Genomic DNA, 21,025 nt, shown 5'->3' on the forward strand with positions numbered 1-21,025 from the left:
TGCGTGCGGGACCACACACACAAAAAAAAACAATTTTCTACAAAACAGATCCTACCACAACAAAATTGCTCCGTGCTTGTATACTTATAATGTTTGTTGATATCACGCGGGGTCATCATTGCTGTCAGTTGATAATTAGAGATATAACGCAACTAAATTCAAATCACCCGCCGCGCGAGAGCCAATCCCTTCAAACCAAAACCACGCGTGCGGGACCACGTTCAGCGCGATAAAAAAAAAAATGTACCGGCGTGGGGAATCGAAGGTGGTGCCGTGATAAGTTCGTTCCGCGCTTGTATATTTGCGGTGTTTATTGATATTATGTGTGCCAATCATCGTTGTCAGTCGTCGACTGGAAGTGTATCGCGTGTGGGATGGAATGGGCGGCCAAAGGTGTGTCAAGATTTTGTGTTGGTGTTCTGTGGTGTGTCGTCGTAGCCTCAACGGGCTCGTCGCTTTGTCTGCGCGCTCAGCGCTGCGTGATCGGCGTGCTTTCCACGTTTCTTGATTACTCACGGTTATTGCGTGGTTCAATCGAGTGCATCTACTCAGACAGTCCACCGCCCAGTGCCTTGTCTGACGACGACGGCGACTGTAAAGCACAAGCGTGCGCCTCAGCGGATGCCTAGGTGAGTTCAACTCGCCAAATTGCGTAACTATGTGATCTTATTGTGTGATGACATTCATGCAGGTAAGGCAGCCCGGGTGGCGTGTTCACACAGCAGTGATGATGTACGAGAAAAGTTGTCTGATAGGCAAGTATGGATTCTGCTACAGGTAGTATCTGCTTTTCTGTGATGTTTTGTTATACACTTCTAGTAGTTGCTCTATTTGTGTCATTTTAAGCCTGGTGCTGTGCGATGTCAGTGCGCGTTAAAGAAAACCAGATCCCCAAAATTTCCGGAGCCCCTCCGCTACGGCGTGTCTCATAATCATATCGTGGTTTTGGCACGTAAAACCCCAAATGTTAATATCGCGAGGTCATCGCTTGAACCGATTGTTCAATCGCCTGCCGCCATAAAAATTCGCCTGCTTTTGAACGCACTGGTCGCCTCGTACATTTTCTGTGAATAAAATGCATCGGTAATAATGAACTAACGTGCAAATCAACTACAATGCAGTAGACGGGGACGCAGATAGACACAAAACGCTTGTCAAGCTGCTCAGAAGCGTATGTATCGCTGGTTGCGTCACCATCTACTGGGTGATTCCACGAGAGATCGAACATGCCTGTCCGGTCGCAATTTTTGTTTTGCCTGGGTTTTTAATATGTTATGTGGGCACATTCAACGTGCACGGAACCGAAAATTTTATTTCCATGAAACGCTCCCAGCGCGCCAAAAAAATATTTGAAGGTGGCGGCTCGGGCCTCTTGCTTTTGCTCACTGTGATGTTTTCGGATTTCACGGCCGAATTTAGCGCGAACTATAAATGATGTGTCCAAAATTTTTTTGCTGGTTTTAATACGCATTACTGTGAATTACATCCATGCTTTTTTTATGCTGTCCTCAAAAAGAAGAAAATGTGAAAAAATGGCAAACACGGCCGAAATCAAAAAAGGGTCCTAAGTGTGAGGCGCTTTGGCGCCTTTGCTATTACAAACAGAAATTTGAAAACAATGTCAAATATAGAAAAGAGCCTTTGCAACATTTATACGGAAGATCATTTTCCTACAAGCAGCGCAAAAAAAGAAAAAATAGTTAAAGAAGCGAGTTTTTTTCAAAAAAGTACATTTTCAAAAAATAAAATAAAAAAACTCCGGTCTCAATCTTGACGACAATTTTTTATCGAAGAGCGCTTATGTCAGTGAACACACGGTTTTAATATCATATGTCCTCATTTGCTTTGTTTATGAGATATAACTGGCCAAAATGACCCTTGCAGTGTGTGCTCACTTCAGTGCGACTGATGGTTGTTATCAGCTTGCATTGTGCGTAAATCTCAGTTTTAATTGTTCTACTGCAGCAAAATCTTGCTCTGGTGGCTTTTCGTCAAGAAAAATGTGTTCTCAGATTTTATTTGCTTCTAGCGTGTGCGAAAGTGGGCTGCTGCCGCCTTCTAAAGGGTGATTCCACGAGAGATCGAACGTGCCTGTCCGGTCGATATTTTTGTTTTGCCTGGGTTTTTTATATGTTATGTGGCAACATTCAAAGTGCACGGAACTGAAAATTTTATTTCCAAGAAACGCTCCCAGCGTGCCAAAAAAATATTTGAAGGTCGCGGCGCGGACCTCCTGTTTTTGTTCACTGCAATGTTTTCGGATTTCACGGCCGAATTAACGCGAACTATAAATAATGTGTCGAAAATTTTTTTGTTGGTTTTAATATGCATTACTGTGTCCATGCTTTTTTATGCCGTCCTCAAAAGGAAAAAAAAATGTGAAAAAAAGTGGCAAACCCGGTCCAAATCAACAAAGTTTGCTAAGTTTGATGCACCTTGGCGCCTTTCCTATTTCACACAGAAACTTCACAAAAGTGTCAAGTATTTGAAGGAGCCTTTGCAACATTTATGCGGCAGATTGTTTTCCGAAAGGCAGCGCAAAATAAGAAGAAAATAGTTAAAGAAGCGAGTTTTTTTCAAAAAAGTACATTTTCAAAAAATAAAAGAACTCAGGCCTTAATTTTGACGACATTTTTTATCGAAGAGCGCTTATGTCAGTGAAAACACCATGTTAATATGTACGTCCTCATTTTCCTTGTTCATGAGATTTAACGGGCCAAAATTACTCTTGCTGTGTGCGCTCACTTCAGTGCGATTGATAGTTGTCATCAGCTTGCATCGCACGTAAATCTAGTTCTAATTATTTTCCTGCAGTAAAACTTTGCTCTGGTGTCTTGTCGTCAAGAAAAATGTATTCTCAAACTTTAATTGTGTCTAGCGTATGCGGGGGTGGGCTGCTGCCGCTCTCTAAAGGCCTAACGCGTAAGCAGTTTGCAGCTTATAACCTCAACTTACCCAGCCTGTATTCGCTAATCAGAAGAACGCGAGACACCGCGAACACATGGTTTAGGTCACTTTGTCAAAACTCTCCTTGCACACAGAATAAAGCATCTCTATGCAGCGAGGGCCAACTTAATCTGTAACTAAATGCCACAATCAGCAGGCGCGCTGTATTGCAGTTGTTTTCTCACTGCCTGCTTGCTTCCCTTCCATTACGTGCATTGTACGCTCTAACCATCTTCCCCATTCGACGCACACTGTGCCTAAACAACTTTTGTAAAAAGTTAGCTCAATCATTTCCGAGCCGTTTATTTGACTTCCCGCTATCACATGTTTTCGGCGTCGCAGATAACGTCTTCCTCTATCATCTCGACCTTTACCTCAGCGTTTCAACAGCCAAAACGTGCGGTGCGGCATGATTAAGCCATGAGTGGCCGAAGCTGCCCAATTGATGATGTTTTGTTGCTACTTTACTTAAGTGCTTTCCCACGTCGAGGACAGCAGAGGTCATTGGTGGCGCCAGACGGACATTACCCTTAGTTTTGACAATGAGTGTGCCCTACAAATTAATTATTACAGCCCAAAGCGCTTAGACACCCTTAGTCATAAAATGTTAAACCGTGAGCAGTTCTGGAAACGCATTCATGACAGCTGCGCAGATGTGAGATAATTTGTGCGGCGCCGTTCAGTATAAACGCTTCGACTTGCTCTAGGTCTAGCTGTTCACTACACGCGATGCCCGCGGCCCATGGCTAGGTCCTATTATTCTGGGCCGATTATTTACGCGTTCACAAAAAGAAGATTGCTGAGGAAAATTTTCGTTGCGCAAATTTTCTTTCTTTGCTCTTTTTGTTGTTGCCTACCTCCAGAAGCTACTGTCATAGGCTGAGGATCTTTGCGACACCTGCGAAGTCTGCTTGCATTGCTTTACGCTCCTCAAGGAAAACCTGTCTACATCTAACCGCGATGAGGTAGACCAGGCATTTCTTCAGGAAGAAGAAGCGATTGATATCTTGAACAGGCGCGCCCATCTTTCCTCTGATGATTCTAGGCGAGGTTGTAGGCTGCAAACTGTTTACACGTTAGCCATTTAGAGGGCGGCAGCAGCCCACTTTTGCACACGCTAGACACAAATAAAATCTGAGAAAACATTTTTCTTGACGAAAAGCCACCACAGCAAGGTTTTGCTGCAGCAGAATAATTAAAACTGAGATTTACGCACAATGCAAGCTAATAACAACCATCAGTCGCACTGAAGTGAGCACACACAGCAAGGGTCATTTTGGCCAGATATATCTCGTAAACAAAGCAAATGAGGACATATGATATTAAAACCGTGTGTTCACTGACATAAGCGCTCTTCGATAAAAAATTCTCATCAAAATTGAGACCGGAGTTTTTTTTATCTAATTTTTGAAAATGTACTTTTTTGAAAAAACTCGCTCTTTTAACTATTTTTTCTTTTTTTGCGCTGCCTGTAGGAAAATTATTTTCCGTATAAATGTTGCAAATGCTCCTTTCTATATTTGACATTGTTTTCAAGTTTCTGTTTGTAATAGCAAAGGCGCCAAGGCGCCTCAAACTTAGGACCCTTTTTTGATTTCGGCCGTGTTTGCCATTTTTTCACATTTTCTTCTTTTTGAGGACAGCATAAAAAAGCATGGATGTAATTCACAGTAATGCTTATTAAAACCAGCAAAAAAATTTTCGACACATCATTTATAGTTCGCGCTAAATTCGGCCGTGAAATCCGAAAACATTGCAGTGAGCAGAAACAGGAGGCCCGCGCCGCCACCTTCAAATAATTTTTTGGTGCACTGGGAGCGTTTCTTGGAAATAAAATTTTCGGTTCCGTGCACTTTGAACGTGCCCACATAACATATAAAAAACCCAGGCAAAACAAAAATTGCGACCAAACAGGCATGTTCGATCTCTCGTGGAATCACCCTACTGTGCTGCGCTTGATCAATCCATGACCAATAGCATAATTCTTCTATGGTGAAGATTTCAACCTGGCTGCGCAAGGTTTTTTTTTTTTCATTTTTTTATTCATATACCCTAAAGGCCCATTTGGGCATAACATAGGGGGTTTTGAGACAGTTATATGAACAAACTTGGTAATATACACTGAAAATAGTAAACAATATAAAACATACTACTATTAATACAGGTTGGGGCGCGTAGCACTTATTTCAGGGGTCTCGAACTCGCTTCAGCCGCAGGGCCGCAGTCGCGAAATTTTTTAGTCTCCCGCAAGGGCGGGGACAGTGAAAAACTGAGAGGGGAAAAGATGGGGAGGGGGAGGGGCATGAAAAAAATTGTCAACTAACGTTGCCATTTCAAAGACGGCCTTTCCCATATACCATACTGTTGACGATGGAACGCGTTTATTTACAGAATGGCCCACGAACCCAACTTCCGAGCGGCACGCCTACCGGCCGAACATCGGAGTGACCCGCCTGTGCGCAGCTTGATCTGTCTACCACGCGTCGGCCTTGGTCATCATCTCACCGGCCTCGCCTTTCATCGCTACCACCTGGAAAGCCGGCGTGGCCGACGGAGGTGAGGTCGCTGGACGTATGGCTTTTCACAAAAGTATACCCTGCACCTGCACCACAATTGTGACGATTGAACGCGTTTATTTACAGAATGTAAAATGAATGCAGATGTACAGCTCGGAGCGAAAAACAGTTCACTGAGCCGCTCGCAAGCAAGTGCAGCCTCGTTCTCGTTTTCTTCATCTACTCTCCGATAGCGTGTTTAACTATATTTGTCATTTCTAAAGGAGATTTGATGTCAGGTTTTGAGAAACATATCGACACTGATACATAGACGGTTTTACATAAGACACATGGGCACGGCCACAAATGCTGTTAAATCAGTTTTTTTTTATTTTTTATATAGCGACGTGAATTAACAAGGTCACATAACGTCGAATGCACCAACCCAACCGTTTTCATGTGCACGCGTTGTACTGTAGCACTGTTTGTTTAGTTCAAGATACAAAACAGCAAAGTTAACAGCCCAATACGTGGGCACCAAAAACCATCAGTAAAATAGTCTATAGAAGGACCGAAATCAATACGCCGATAGTGAAGTATCGAGTTTTCATTTCACCGTTATGTTTAAGTGTATTGTAACCACATGGGGTGCCTTACGAAAAAATGCTTAGATCAGTCTCGCCAGAGTTGCTCAGGAGCGTATATATTAAATAAATGAAAGGAAATATCGGACAAGGACAACCATATGCAGGCTGGGCCGCTGGCTAGAGATATACGGGCCATATGTTTGAGAACATTGATTTAGTTCTGCAGAAAACTTACAAGAAGGCAATGCATTTGACTGAATCATATTATGTGCTGGTAGTAACAGTAAGTGTGCATATAACTGCAAGCTTAATTGGAAGTAGTACAGCATGTCTATATAAATTGTAATTGACAGACGTGTGTGTCAGTTCAACTAAGCTTATTAAGGTAGCGTATGCTCTGCTTGTTGCTGTGTTTGCCTGGGAAGAAACATGTCGATTATTAGTCCTGCCATTACATATATTTGTTTGATGAACTAAACATGTTCTCTCTAATACCAATTTAATAGTGGAGTAGCATCATTGCAAAAACTTCTTATCACAAGTGGCTTGGGATGTGATGGTGTATCAAGAACATTACTTGATCTTGTGGTACCGTAGTTTTCGCTTTCCTTTGTACTTTGCTAAAGAAGCATGAAGCCAGAAGTGGGGTCTTATTTGCAGTATAAAAAACCAAGATGTATCAATCAGGGAAAGGGATGACAGTGCTGCTTTAGTTTATGCAGTTATAAATTGAAGAATGTCATTTCTGATATGTTTACATGTTTTCTGATCACAGAATTCTGGACAGTGTGGTTATACTGATTTTGTGGCGTGCCAAGCACTACGAAATTGAACAGACGAAACAAGGGCACTGGATCAAGGGCTACTTTTTCTTGTTAGACACAACCTACTAATGCAGACAGACAATGAAGCCAAGGAAGGCATAGGGGAGATTATTTTAGTTTTTAACTGTAGGTGTGGTAATTTTTACATAAATTGAAAGGAATTAAAGTCAACAAAAGAGACACTTGCTCCTGCCAGGGACCGAATCTGTAACCTTTGGATAGTGCGTCTGATGCTCCAATGGAGCTGCAACAGTGGTCATTGTCCCATCCATCCCATTGAGCACCTCAGTGTGTAATCCCAACAGTACATGCTAGTGCTACTTTTGGCCATCCTGGCGTCTTGTAGAACTCTTTACGAGCTGGCAGCTGGCCAATGAACCCTTGCATGCTACCTGAAGCCATCAAGTCTACCGGGACGAGACCCTATAGCTATGAAAGGACAAAAGAAACATAGTGAATTAAGGGCTCATTGAATTGAACAGACACTTGTAGGGCACAGCACGAGCCCTGCATATGAATTGACTTTAGTGCAACAAGGTTTTTTTTTGAAGAGTTCAAAACTGGGCTTGTTGGCAAAACATACCCAAGATTTAAAACCATGCGAGAGCAGCAGAGGAGACAGAAAAGCCAACACAGTGCTCAATCTTTGCTGTAACCTCTGGTGCTCTTACACTTCTACTAAGTCTTCAGCTATCTTGAAATCTTCACATTCATGATGTCGTACAATAAGGGTGGCTCGTTACCATACATTGTGTACATAGAGCATACACTGATCTATTTAATATTGTGATGATAGTGCTGATGGAGTTTTCTGTGCAAGTTGCTTATTCGGCAAACTGTATTCTTCATACTATTTTAGTACGCCAGTGTGGGAAAGCTTGACATGTAACGCATAATTAAAATTGTCTGCAAAAATCTATTACTCCACTAATATTTGCTCTTAATGCATCCTAAGCTCATCATTCATGGACAGTTTTGGTGTATCAACAGATACCTGTGTTAAGCCATCATGTTTTATATGTACTACTTGTGTACTGTAAGGCCTCTATTGTGTGCAGTTTATGGAATGTTTTGTGGCATCTGTAATGCATGTACCCAGCATAGACGACTGACTGTTCAAGGAACTGAAGCAGTGGACAGCTTGCTGTGAAAGATGGGAGCATTCTTCCTCTGGTCTGGACAAGCCCATATTAAGTGGTAGGCATTGGTTTCCTTCTCTACAAATGGGCAGTTCGAGAAGAGTAGCTTGGGCTTGTTGGTACGTAATGCGAGTAAAATAGCGCACACTTAGACAGAGTAAGCAGCACGACACAAGCGCTATCAACAGATGAATATTTGAAATAGCAGAGAAAGACTTGTGTACAGAAATGTGTGAGGTGAGTGCGCATGTTACACAGGCATGACTGCAAACGATCTGAAATCGGCACAAAGGATCGGTAGCTCCTTTACGGGCAAGCTAACAAAAGGCATGCTAACACACTGTGTGCCTAACTTCTCAATCATTTTGGCTTCTATTATCTCACGGACTGCATTTTCTTTACTGTTCACAATCACGTCAACTTCATCAAATTCAGGCTGACATTCACACGTGCTACAGTTGCATAGCTAGGTGACCGTTTTTGTGCTTTTGTACATTGCAACGGTGTTCTCTCAAACGATCGTTAAGGCATCTAGCGGACTGGCTAATGTAGAACTTTCCATAATGCAGTGGGATCCGATACGCAGCATGATCAATGCATCTAACAAACGTACATCTATGTTTCTTTGAGCATGTCGCTAGTAGCTCCTTCCTAGGAACACTACTATTGCAAAGGCTGAAAGGTTTTTGAGGGGCACTAAACACAACAGATACATCAACGCGACCAGCAATCTTCTTGAGATTATGCACAATATCATGCATGTAAAGCGCTACACAACAATGCACTCGATGGTGCGGGCAGATAATTCGTGAAGTAAAATTTCGACCACTGCTACCTGTTGATTCTCGGATAACCAGCTTCCAGTAAGCGACCTGTTCTTTAGCGCAAAAACACAGAAGTGAATGCCCTCTGCGTGTTATTATATCTGAGAAAGCAGCATGGCAAAAATCTATTTCTAGCTCCTTGCTAGAAATACTAAATCTGCTGCAGTGTAATGATCCTTTTCAAGTGAAATATTCTACCTTAATGATAATTTCAGAGAGCACCGTGGCAATCAAGAAAAGCACAAGGACGGTCTTCTAGCTATGCAGTGCGACATGTGGATGTCAGCAGGAATTCGATAAAGTTCATGTGATTGTCAAAAGTAAAAAGTTAGTCCATGAGATGATTGAAGCCGAAATGACTCAGTGGTTAGGCACACGATGTGTTAGAATGCCTTATATTAGTTTGCCCAAAAAGGAACTTGTATTCCTTTGTACCGATTTCAGATGGCTTGCAGTCATGCCTGCGTGACACGCGCACTCACTTCACCTGTTTCTTTACATAAGACTTCCTCTGCTATTTCAAATAAACAATTGTTGTTAGCGCTTGTGTCATGTTGCTTACTCTGTCCCTGTCTAAGTGTGCGCTATTTTACTCATCCAACTGAGAAACTTATGGCACTATATGTGAGGAACACCAAGACAGGAAAGAGTATGTAATAGCAAGTGCTTGTGATATTGTTCAAACACACAATGTTGCAACTTGCCTGCAGCATAGCTTGCACCTTCACAGCTCTTTGCAAACAGTCGTGCAGTTGGGCACACTTCACCCTGCTGTTCTGGGTCACAGAGAATGTGGCCGGTTGGATCAGCGTGATGTGACATGTACCCCAAAAAAAATATCGTCTGAAGGACACTCACCATTTATACCTTGGGCTCAAATAAAGAGCCAAGGCTTTTATGCTTCGTTACAGCCTCTACAATGGAAATCTCAGACTTCCAGTCACATGCTTTGTGCTGCTTACAAGTTGCTCCTGTGATCACTTGAACCATTCCTGTCGCTTTCTTGTCATCTTTGGATGACACCAGCTTCTCTTCTGATGAGCTCGTGAACACAGCAACGTTGCTGATAGTGCATTTCAATTTTTTCTAAGGATATATGATATCAATAGCTGGTCGATTCCACGAAAGATCCAAAAAGGGTGTATATTTGATGTTTCCGATTTTCCTGATAATTTTATATGTTGTGCACATATGACTGCACAGCACGAAATGGCAGTTCGTTTTCAAGTAAATTTTTTCAACACAGGAAAATTCGACAAGTGTCGCCGGTTGAGGACGACCATTTTACGAAGAGTGCGTTTTCGTAAATTCGCAATCATGCTGGCAGCCACTGAAGCTATAATTTACAAATATCTTTCTTTTTGGCGGAAGTAGAAGTAAAGAGGAAATAGCTCTTATCATTTCATGGAATTCTGAGCAAATTATGTATTTTTAAAAATTCACGAAAAACGCTGCGTTTTTGAAAATCAGTCAAATTTGGGACGCTATGGCTAATTCTCTGAACATCTTAGCTTGTTCATATTTGCAGTATGAATAGGCCTTTATGTGAATAATGAACCTCTGTATGTGTATTTCTCTAATAATTTTCAAAGTAGTAAATTTTCATGCTCGAAACACCAAAAAGAGAAAAGTGCTCCTCAATTCGAAAATCTATAATAAAAAAAACCCCATTCTCAACTTTGTTCAAAGTCCCCCAAAATGTTCTCAAAGGACTGCAGAATGATATTATGAAAAAACATGTTGCATCATTTTTATTAGAACAAAAGCAGAAAATGTCAAACATTGTGTTTCCAGAGCGTGGTGGCTACTGCGTAAAGGACATCTCTAGTAACAAGAAAATACAGTAACACGTCTTTTTTCTTCTCTGAGCTTCGCTAAACAACAGTAATGATCTATGGTCAGGAAATTGGGAACTGTTTTGTAAAGAAAAAAAGATCGTTCCAATTAAATGTATTTGCGACACCACTTATATTCCTCGTCGACGGGCAGCACGGACATTTTCATCCCTTTGGATATTTTTTTTTTTTGAGTAAATGCGCTTATATAAAAGCAACGAAGCTAAACGCGACATTTGTGTAGCTGAGTCGATCATGCATTGTAAGAATGTGAGAAATCGCAAATGGCGGCAGTGGTGAACGGCGAGTACCGCAGTGCAACCTAAGCACAACAGCCACACATTGTTTGCCAGGCTTTGTCGCTCTGCACGAGAAAAAGCTGGGGTGTCGATTGCGTTGGTTACACGATACATTTTTCACCACTCGTCGCTCTCCCGCCCGGTCTCTGGATCCGCACCGTGCGGATCGTGTGGCGGATCGAATGGCCCGCGCTACACGCCTTCGTGTAAACGGAGTAGCATGCGTTAGGCGGACAGGTGCAGAGGGCGGCACGATAGACGCCCGCCTGAGCAGACGACAGCAACGAGCACGGCTGTGCCAGTCAGCCAAACACAACCTGAGATAGAAGTTAAGCATCCAAATTGGGCTTCAATTTGGTGCAATCCTGTCCTACGCTCTGAAGGTGGCTATGGGTAAGCGTTATAGCCATGACCGAGATTTTGTACGGACTGCCTCATGGTGCACAAAAAGAAAATTCCGCTGCAGCGGAATTTTCGTTATATATCGGATCGAGGCTCTCTTTTGCGGAGGGTCATGAAGCAGGATGCGCGCTCAATTCAAGAGGGAAACCAGATCTGCCAGCACTGCTTCAAGAGAAAGAAGGAGATGCAAAACAAAGCAGATGCAATGCAAACAAAACGTGTTTTATCCGTGGCCAGAACTGCTGCCACCAATCTTCACGTAATCGATTCTTTTTAAACTGCGCATTGATCACATAAGGTTTGACAACGTACACATTTGGGCCAACAAAAACCACACCTCTTGGCGACCGCTCTCCAGAAATTCATTTCCATTAATGAAGAGACCTTGGCTTTTATACCAATCTCTCAATTCTGGCACAGCACATCATCATAAGAGACGCATGGAGGGAATGCGTTCTTTAGCACTCAAGATATGAATAATTCAACTGATATAGATGAAAGAAAAGGAGGCTACAACTGAAAGTGCCTACTGTGGACTGAGGGATGTCTAACACTGGCGTGAAGTCGCAAACCACGCGAATGCATTTAATTGGAACGGTCTTTTTCATTACAAAACAGTTCCCAATTTCCGACCATAGATCATTACTGTTGTTTAGCGAAGGTCAGAAAAGAAAAAAGACATGTTACTATATTTTCTTGTTACTAGAGATGTCCTTTACGCAGTAGCCACCACGCTCTGGAAACGCTATGTTTGACATTTTCTGCTTTTGTCCTAATAAAAATGATGCATCATGTTTTTTCATAATATCATTCTGCAGTCCTTTGAGAACATTTTGGGGGACTTTGAACAAAATTGAGATTGGGTTTTTTTTATTATAGATTTTCGAATTGAGGAGCACTTTTCTCTTTTTGGTGTTTAGAGCGTAAAAATTTACTACTTTGAAAATTATTAGAGAAATACAAATGCAGAGGTTCATTATTCACATAAAGGCCTATTCATACGGCAAATATGAACAAGCTAAGATGTTCAGAGAATTAGCCATAGCGTCCCAAATTCGACTGATTTTCAAAAACGCAGCGTTTTTCGTGAATTTTTAAAAATACATAATTTGCTCAGAGTTCCATGAAATGATAAGAGCTATTTCCTCTTTACTTCTACTTCCGCCAAAAAGAAAGATATTTGTAATATATAGCTTCAGTGGCTGCCAGCATGATTGCAAATTTACGAAAACGCACTCTTCGTAAAATGGTCGTCGTCAACCGGCGACACTTGTCGAATTTTCCTGTGATGAAAAAATTTTTTATTTGAAAACGAACTGCGATTTCGTGCTGTGCAGTCATATGTGCACAACATACAAAATTATCAGGAAAATCGGAAACATCAAATATACACCCTTTTTTGATCTTTCGTGGAATCGACCAGCTGCATTAGTAAAGAGAAATGGGAAAAAGTATACCTGAAGCTATGTCTTGCTAATGGCTGCAGCCGACCTCACTTTCATGAGGAACAGGCACTCAAAGATGGGCAAAAAATGTCTCAATAGAATCTGATTTCTTGTGTCACTGTCTGTCATTGAGATGCCTTTTTCGCTTGCTTTTTTTTATCATATTTTTCACACCTTCCTTGGTGAAGTAGGATGCTCAGAACGAATGAAACAAGTTAAAGTGTTTTTTTCCCATTAAGCCGTCCAACTAACTTCTCTTCAGCGTGCAGTTCTATTCTTTATAAAGCACTTCAAAAACTTTTCTACTGAACTATACATAATGCAAGCTCCCTCCTTCTGTGAAGCACAGTGTCTAAAGCAAAAGGGCATGTGAACTTCTGTGGATTTTTGTTCTTGGTAGTGCATAATTGCAAGCTTCAGTAGTTGCCAAGTCTTAAATATGTGCTGTTCATAACATTTTGACTGCAAATAACTTTTGTTCATTAGCCAACTTTATCACTGCATTGGTTCTATTCGTATTGTTGTGTTGTACAGAAACAGGGTGAAATATTTCCATGTTCTCTAAACCTTTCAGACGCCACCAATGAAAAACTGTCTGTAAATGCGTCAAATTGATACATCATTTCAAGGCACTCGATATTCTATTGCAACAAAAATAATGTCATAATGCATTAATTTATGTGTGTTATAGTAATTATAATTCAATTGTAATAATTATCTATTGTAAAGTCATTCATGCTACGTTCTTACATTAATAGAATGAAATCTTACGCCAAAAATATAGTGCAAATTTGTTTTTGTGTATGTTCATTTGGAGTGAAGAAAAATTATACTTTTGGCATGGCTCGCAGGAAGGAGCACTTCGAACGACTCGTTGAACAGTGTAGTGCCTTCAGCAAACTGATAATATACAACAGTACACTGCAAAATGAAGTTAAATGAACACAAATTTATTATGCAGCAGGTTCATTTGATCCAAAGCTCAACGTATCTTGTTCAACGTATCTTGATCAGCGCTTCTTGTAATTCCTCCCTGTGTGCGTTGTCTTGCTTTTCGCGCTGCTTACTTCCAAGGTATCTTGCTCTCTAGTAGCCCTAGTCGTTACCAATGGCAAAAATAAGTGGTGCACACAATTGTGTACATAGCGTGTCAAAGGGTTAAAGGTTAATTTTCTGGAGAGTCCTTTGCTTTGTAGGTGGCCAAGTAAAGCCTCACTTTAGTTGTAATTATGAACTACATTAATTGAAAAGTTAACATTAGTGATAAGATTCAGTGAAACAAAAATACTCCGTATCATCAGATCTTATTGCCAAGGGCCTCTATGCACTGTGTGATCTTTTGTGCATATGCAAGACGAAGGAGTGTTGGCTTGGTGACAAATGAGTGTCAAAGGTGAATGCAAGAGAGATCATCTTCAGTTTTCTCTGCTCTGAGGTATCAATTTTATTTTGAAGGGCCTCACATAAGTAGTGCTTCAGATTTGACAAATGATTTTGTGTGCTTTTTTAAGATGTCAGGGAAACCAGGGCTTGCATTCATTAAGCACCATTGTCTTCATTAGCATACTGCAAAAACATTATTCCTAGAAGTTACTGCGTAATTACAGCATTTAGGCCTTCATTTTATATTCCATAGCTAGGGTTAGCATGGCACTACATTTCTCGTTTTAGTTGGACATTTGTTCTGTGCTTTCCTTTTTGTTTTTCAGTCACATTTTAATGAGTCATTTGGTTTCAGAAGTACTTCAAAGGTACCACAGAATGTAAAGTGCATTCTGACTTATGCCCGCATGGCAGTTAGATGTTTGTACATATGTGAACATCGTATATGTCTGTGCACAGGCATGAATGAACAGATTATGTTGCACATTAATGTAACATGTAATTGTTTAGAGCAAGACAAGGGACATAGAAATATTATGTTCATGTAAGACAAAGGCATGACATGGATAGATTCAATGCCTGGAAATGAACAGTGTTCAGTACTGTTATATCAAGGGCAATTCATTGAATAGTATTAAAATTGCGAGATTACTGAGAAAGAGAAAAATATCTTTCGTGACTGCATTTACTAATCCTGATGTGAAATAAACTTTGTGCTAACTTTGAATTTTCATGTTTATATGTTACCACACTGTGCATGCTGATGGCAGCGACGACAACTGCAAAGGGTAAATGTTGGAAAAGCTACAGACATGAGAGCTAGGTAAAAGGTACACACAAGTGAACTGTTGTATTTTAAAATTGCATGGTGAATTCCTTGACGTAATATTCATATTGTTTACTTTTACTTTATTCAAGAATTCTTGTGGGTCAACCAAAAAACATTGAAGCCACATGGCAATTGGCTCTGTATTAATCGCAGCTTAAGAGGATTGAAAAGTTCCTTATAAATAAAACATCCTTGAGATCTTTCGAAAGCAGGAACAAATGTGATAATGACTTCATAACTGTATTATGGAACAAACAGAATATCCAGACGACACATTTTTGTGCCTTCCAGGGAGATGTTCAATATCAACCCGATGAGAGGCAGCAAATGTGGAAATGGACGCAAGTCAAGGACAGCTGCAGACAGCAAAATATTGAAACTGATACAACGATTGTGCTGAATCACCGAAGATGTAAGTTAACTTTTTTGCTGGTGTTACTTGCTGATGAGCTTGTAATCCCTGCTATATTTTGGTTGCGTGTGTAGGGCCTGATATTCAATAAGGTTGTGCTGAATATGTAGGTTAACAAGCCTGAATGGTCAGTCTGAGGAGATCCATCATAAACATTTTTATTGAAGGAATGTTGAAGCACTTGTTTTTACACAGAACAAGACAACCTTTATGATAAGTGAAAGCAATTTTCAGATATACTAACAATATTTGCAGACTTGTGTTGTCGAATTTACATTCCTTATTCTTAATTCTTTTTCGCTTGCATGCTTCCTCGTATCTCTTTGTCTAAACAAGGGGCACCAGTGCCGCCCCGTCTATTGCTCATAATATGAGGGGATGCTTTGCTTTGTGAAACGGAACATAAGAGCCCTATGTTAGCTAGAGGCTCTTCTACCAGCTATAGGCGGTGGTCTGGCATGCGTTCGCCTCTTGGCCATGCCTGGTTATTTTGACCCCCAGTAGCCGACAGCTTGAGCGGACGTGCTTTCTCATGCAGCAAACTGTGCATTCTAGTCAGCTGTCACTGTGCGTCGGCCACACTCTCGCATACCCTCTTTCATGAATGACTCTGTGTATGTCAGCAAACTGCAGGTTGTCATATTGACATCAGGAGGAAAGCACATACATGGTGCTATTTGCTGTGGCTATGTAACTAGACCATATACAAGACGGCAGACAGTATTATCAAAGAAAATTGCTTAAGTTGACCAAATCACCCTTCATTAATTTTTCTCATTACTGCAACGGCATGCTTTCTGCAATATAAGAGGCTGCCTCATTCTCGGTTAATTGCTAGGTGCTTTGCCACGTTTGCTGCATTACTAAGCATCCGAGGTCGGGGTCGCCAGGAACAGAAATAAGTCGAGAGCGAGAACAAGCAGGAGGTGTAGTTTATTTTGTTAGCGGTCGTTTTGATCGAGTGCTCAGTTTGATACATGTTACTCTGAACGAGACAAGCTGTTCCTTGGAAGCAGGAGAGAATATCAACATCAGTGGCACAGAATGCAAAATGCTCCTGGGAGGTGGTGTAGCTAGCTTTGCTGCATACTGCAACAATGCAAGGAATAAGCAAGTGGAGAGCAAAGCTACGTCCCCATTACGATAAACAGGAGCATCTGCGACCTTGATTCCATTGTCAGGTGTTGAGTTTCTGGATCCCGACGAGCAGGGACGTGCGTTACTTATGAACTCCAATTGGAAAGTGTTTAATAATGTGTAACACATTAAGCTGTGAGAGAAAGTTGGGCAGCCTCGATGTGCCTGCCTTTGAGCGAATGCCTTGGGCTGTTGATGTCGCCTATGACACTCACTCATTTTACATTTCGAGTTAACTTGTGAAAACACCACAGGCAAGGACGATTTGCAACACTGTCCACCTGAAACTACTTGGCGTGATGTGGGAGCGGTAACTGAAACTTTGTTTCACAAGTGCACCTTTGGAGTGGCTCATTGCGTATATTTTGATTTACTTATTTCATGTTGCATGTGCCTCGTTTTATGCAGAAAGGCTAAATGTCACAGAACGGGTTTTTATCTCCTCTTTAGCTCTTTTAATTTGGCATTTTTGACAAAAACGACACTCCTTCTCAGCCGGCCTCAGTTCGAATCTGTTCACAGCCATTGCACGTGTCCGACAGCTGGTGCGCAAAATCTGATTTTCACTTTTGCTTTGTTTTCTTGCTTTCAAGATCCCCCTTTGCTTGAACAGTTACACATGTCTAATCTCAACGATGGTAATCTAGCATTTCAATTGAACTTAACGTCTCCCCTCATGTCTTTAATGTCGTCTGCACAGAAGTCATTTGGATTTTTTACTGTGAACACTATTTTTTTTAGTCAATCATGCAGGGGTTTAGGATACACATGCCCTTTTCTTTTTTTATGAGATTGGGCGGGCTGTGGATGCATCAAAATTCAAAACCTGCTGCTGTGTGGCTCGTTTGTTTTTGCAAGGTAGATGCAAAATTCAGTTTCGGCACAGATTGCCTTCTTTCATTTGGTTCAAGTGTCCTCATATATTTTGTTTCTTCTCTTTTCAGATGAGCCAGAGTGCGAACAGTATACTCGTACAGTTTCGCAGAATAAACCCCATCTTTATGCGTTCAGAGCAGCTGGATGTTCACTGTTTACTTGGCAAGAAGTAGTATGTATGCATGCTTCTTGCCACAGCTATGTGCTGTCCCACACTTTGTGGGAAACACTGAATTCTGCATTTGCTGAGAAATATATGTGCCAAATAGTGCATTTTGTTGCTTTGCAGTCACCAATGCACACAAGTTGACCCCACACTGTACTTAAAAAGTTGTAATGATGAGTGTTCTGTGGTGAAGAAGGTTGTGGTGCTTTACATGCAGCCACTGCAGTGATTATTGACTGATGCCAGTGGCAGCTTCTACTTTGCAGCAAAGAAGTTGTTAGAGAGAGCATACACAGGTTAAGCAGTAATAATGACAAAAAATTCCACTGGATGTTAAATGCAAGTCATGAGAAAAGACATGCATGTACATGTTGCCCCTGTTGAAACATATATCAGGCTACAAGTGCCATTATATTTGCTCTGCCAAATTTCTTGTTCAAGTTGAACTGCAATATCTGTTCTTGGGATTGCCAGACTTTTTGTGACTGGCGTCCAACAATGTTTTCACCAAAGTTTCATCCCGACCAGGCGAGATGTTGTCAGACCCTAGACTTCAAAAGCCAAACTATGTACGACTAATTTGTATGTGGTGCCAGAACACTTCAATTTTCACTGAAGTAGCAGACACTTGTAGCCTGGCATTTGTTTCAACAGGGGCAATATGTACATGCATCTCTTTGTGACTGTTGTGTTAAACATCCAGTGGAAGTTTTCGTCGCCATCACTGCATAATGCGTTTTTCCTCTCTCTAACAACTTCTTCGCAGCAAAGTAGCAGCTGCCACTTGCATCAGTTGATAACCATTGCGGTAGGTGCATGTAAAGCACCGAAACTTTCTTCACCACACAGCGCCCATTATTACAACTTTTTAAGTACAGTGTGGTGTCAAGTTGTGCACTTTAGTCATCTTAAAGCAACAAAGTGTGCTATTTGGCACATTTCATATTCCTCATTAGTGCGAAATTTCCAAGTCATTACATGCAACATTTTCAAGGAGACATTACGTACAACATTCCTAAGAAGACATTACGTACAATGGTTGTAGGAGACAATGACAATACGTACAACATTCCTAAGAAGAGATTACGTACAATGTTTCTAGGAGACAATGACAATACGTACAACATTCCTAAGAAGACATTACGTACAATGTTTGTAGGAGACAATGACAATACGTACAACATTCCTGAGAAGGCATTACGTATAATGTTTCTAGGAGACAATACGTACAACATTTCTAGGGAGACTCCGTTTACGGTAATCGCCCTATTTCAGAATCGGAAAAGTGATCGGCAACTTTTACCTTCAGCTTTTTACGTAAACAAGGGGCAAAATTTTTAACAGTGTATGTTGAGACAGCGCTGTGCGATAGCTTTTTTCTGTGTGATTTTTCGTTTGTGCTATGAGATAGAAGCTTGTGCTGCGCCCCTCTTTTGCGCATATCTGGAAGCATATATATTTGGGTGATGTGAGTAAAATAAACTAGTTGAAAGTCTGGCGCCCTATCTGTCTTCTCTTTTTTTCTTGCTTGTCTCAATTGCGCCACAAGTATTTATTAAGCTATGCACCAACTCACCCAATGTCACACCTCCTGCAAATGCTAATAATAAACTTGTGAAAGCACAATTTTGCTTTCCCACCTGATTGTCACATGTTATTCAGATTCCAATTTGCTAAATGTTCACGTGAAGAGGGAGCAAATGCAGGGCTATTTGTTGATATTCACGTAATTATTGTTTTCATTGTGGCTTATTTTTTCATTCGTCATGCTTTGCCACCCAGGTGCCAAGGCCAGTAGATTACGAAGTGCTGGCAGAAGGCATGTAGAAATGCAAATTTTTTACAGTGTAGAGATTCCGAGACGATGCTTAGTGATCTAAATGCAAAACACAATAGTGGGTAAGGCAACATGCAGTGTCTTGCTCTGTGTGGTGAAAGAGAGGAAAAATATTTGTCATTTTGCCAAACATTTTCGAAACCAAACGATCTTCCAAAGAGTCTTTTGGTATATTTCGATATTTTGCTCGTATGTACACCTGCTATAATTCCTGCTAATCTGCAATAGTAAGGGTACATTAGTTTTGCAGAATTTTGGGGTGGTATACCATATGCTTGCAAAAAGATGTGTGTAATATGTACCTGTATCTTAAACTGACTTTTGAATTGGGATTATATATAGAGTAGAAGAAGTATTGGCAATCGTAAACTGTGGGTTATACAGCTTCTGCAAAAACTTGCCTTTTGTGTTATTTTTATGCTAGTTAGGGGTGATGACGATTGAGTAATAAAATTGCAGGTAAGCAGCTAGCTGGTTACCTTCACATGCACAGAGTTTAATTTGTTGCTGTTGGTGTCACAAGTATATGCTAAATACGTTTAGATTTAAAAATAATTTTAGATGACGTGACCTTGCTGCTTGCCGTAAACGCCTCCTTCCTCACAGTAACCTGCAGATGTTGTCAGGGCAAGTAGTTCATGAAGCCTAATCATTCTTGTCCTTTTCATTGTTTCTTTTGTGAAGTACCTTTGTGTGGACTAAAAAGGACTTTATTCATACTACCAGAAAACTTCTCAATGGGCACCAATATATAGCATGCACAGCTTGGTTAAGGTGGAATTCCTATTCCATTTGAGTTTTATAATGCCATCCTGCTCCACCGCCCTCCTTTTTTTCCTTATTTTATGTACATGTATAAAGCATGGCGGTGAATTGGCACAGACTGTCATTATGCACCATGAAGCTCCAAGACTGAAAAATATTCAGACGTAGGTTTTCTTAAGCACAAAAAGCTTGCAGTCACCGAAAGTGCAAGGACCAAAATCACGAAGGTCGCCTGGATGACGTTTATCATTAACACGGAGTAGGCAGTGCAGACTATTGAACAGACATCAGTAGCGGAACGAATTGTGTGTATGCGTGCGACTGGAACTCATTGACAGTGCACTTGTAAGCTTAACAGCTTTAAAAAGATGTGTCCCTTTGCACCCCCCACCTTCTTTCACACCTGTTAGTGTTGTATTCGTATCACATTTAGAAAATTGTACGTCTGTTCAGAGTTTACTTTATAGTATGTAATATTGTAATGTATTACCATTGCCTATTTATTGCCTTTATGTAAAAAAAAGCACCGAATTGGCTAAGCTACCCAAGTTTTATAAGGTCTTTGTGCTGTGGAAGTAGTGCTTAATATTACTCTGCTTATTCTGTTTCATGTCTTTTACGCTAGCGTAATTTACTGAATGCAAGTGTCGGTACTTGCAGCACAGTGGATACCTCAGTAATGCTGCGAAGAGGGCATTGCTACTACCGGAGCTACAGTTCTTGCTCGTTAAACCTACAGATCTTGCTTTTACTGTTTTGAGATAGTGCGATACAGTAAAACTACTGGCTTGGCAATGAAGCGCCGCTGCTATTTTATTGCTTGC

The 21,025-nt window shown here is 41.0% G+C and overlaps 1 long non-coding RNA gene across 2 annotated transcripts; it reads left to right on the forward strand.

Annotated features, from left to right (window-relative positions):
- The first annotated feature begins 237 nt into the window (after positions 1-237).
- LOC119377012 (uncharacterized) lies at positions 238-17,626 on the forward strand. Of its 2 annotated transcripts, none has more exons than XR_005180728.2 (6): positions 238-629; positions 692-777; positions 5,338-5,502; positions 7,957-8,049; positions 15,300-15,420; positions 17,502-17,626. It is a non-coding gene; the product is annotated as an uncharacterized LOC119377012 (long non-coding RNA). The 2 variants fall into 2 exon arrangements; XR_005180727.2 differs by having other exon boundaries at positions 7,952-8,049; positions 17,502-17,625.
- Positions 17,627-21,025: the final 3,399 nt, after the last annotated feature.

The sequence above is a fragment of the Rhipicephalus sanguineus genome, unplaced genomic scaffold (genome assembly GCF_013339695.2).
Source record: "Rhipicephalus sanguineus isolate Rsan-2018 unplaced genomic scaffold, BIME_Rsan_1.4 Seq316, whole genome shotgun sequence".
In the NCBI taxonomy this organism is placed as follows: Eukaryota; Metazoa; Arthropoda; class Arachnida; order Ixodida; family Ixodidae; genus Rhipicephalus; species Rhipicephalus sanguineus.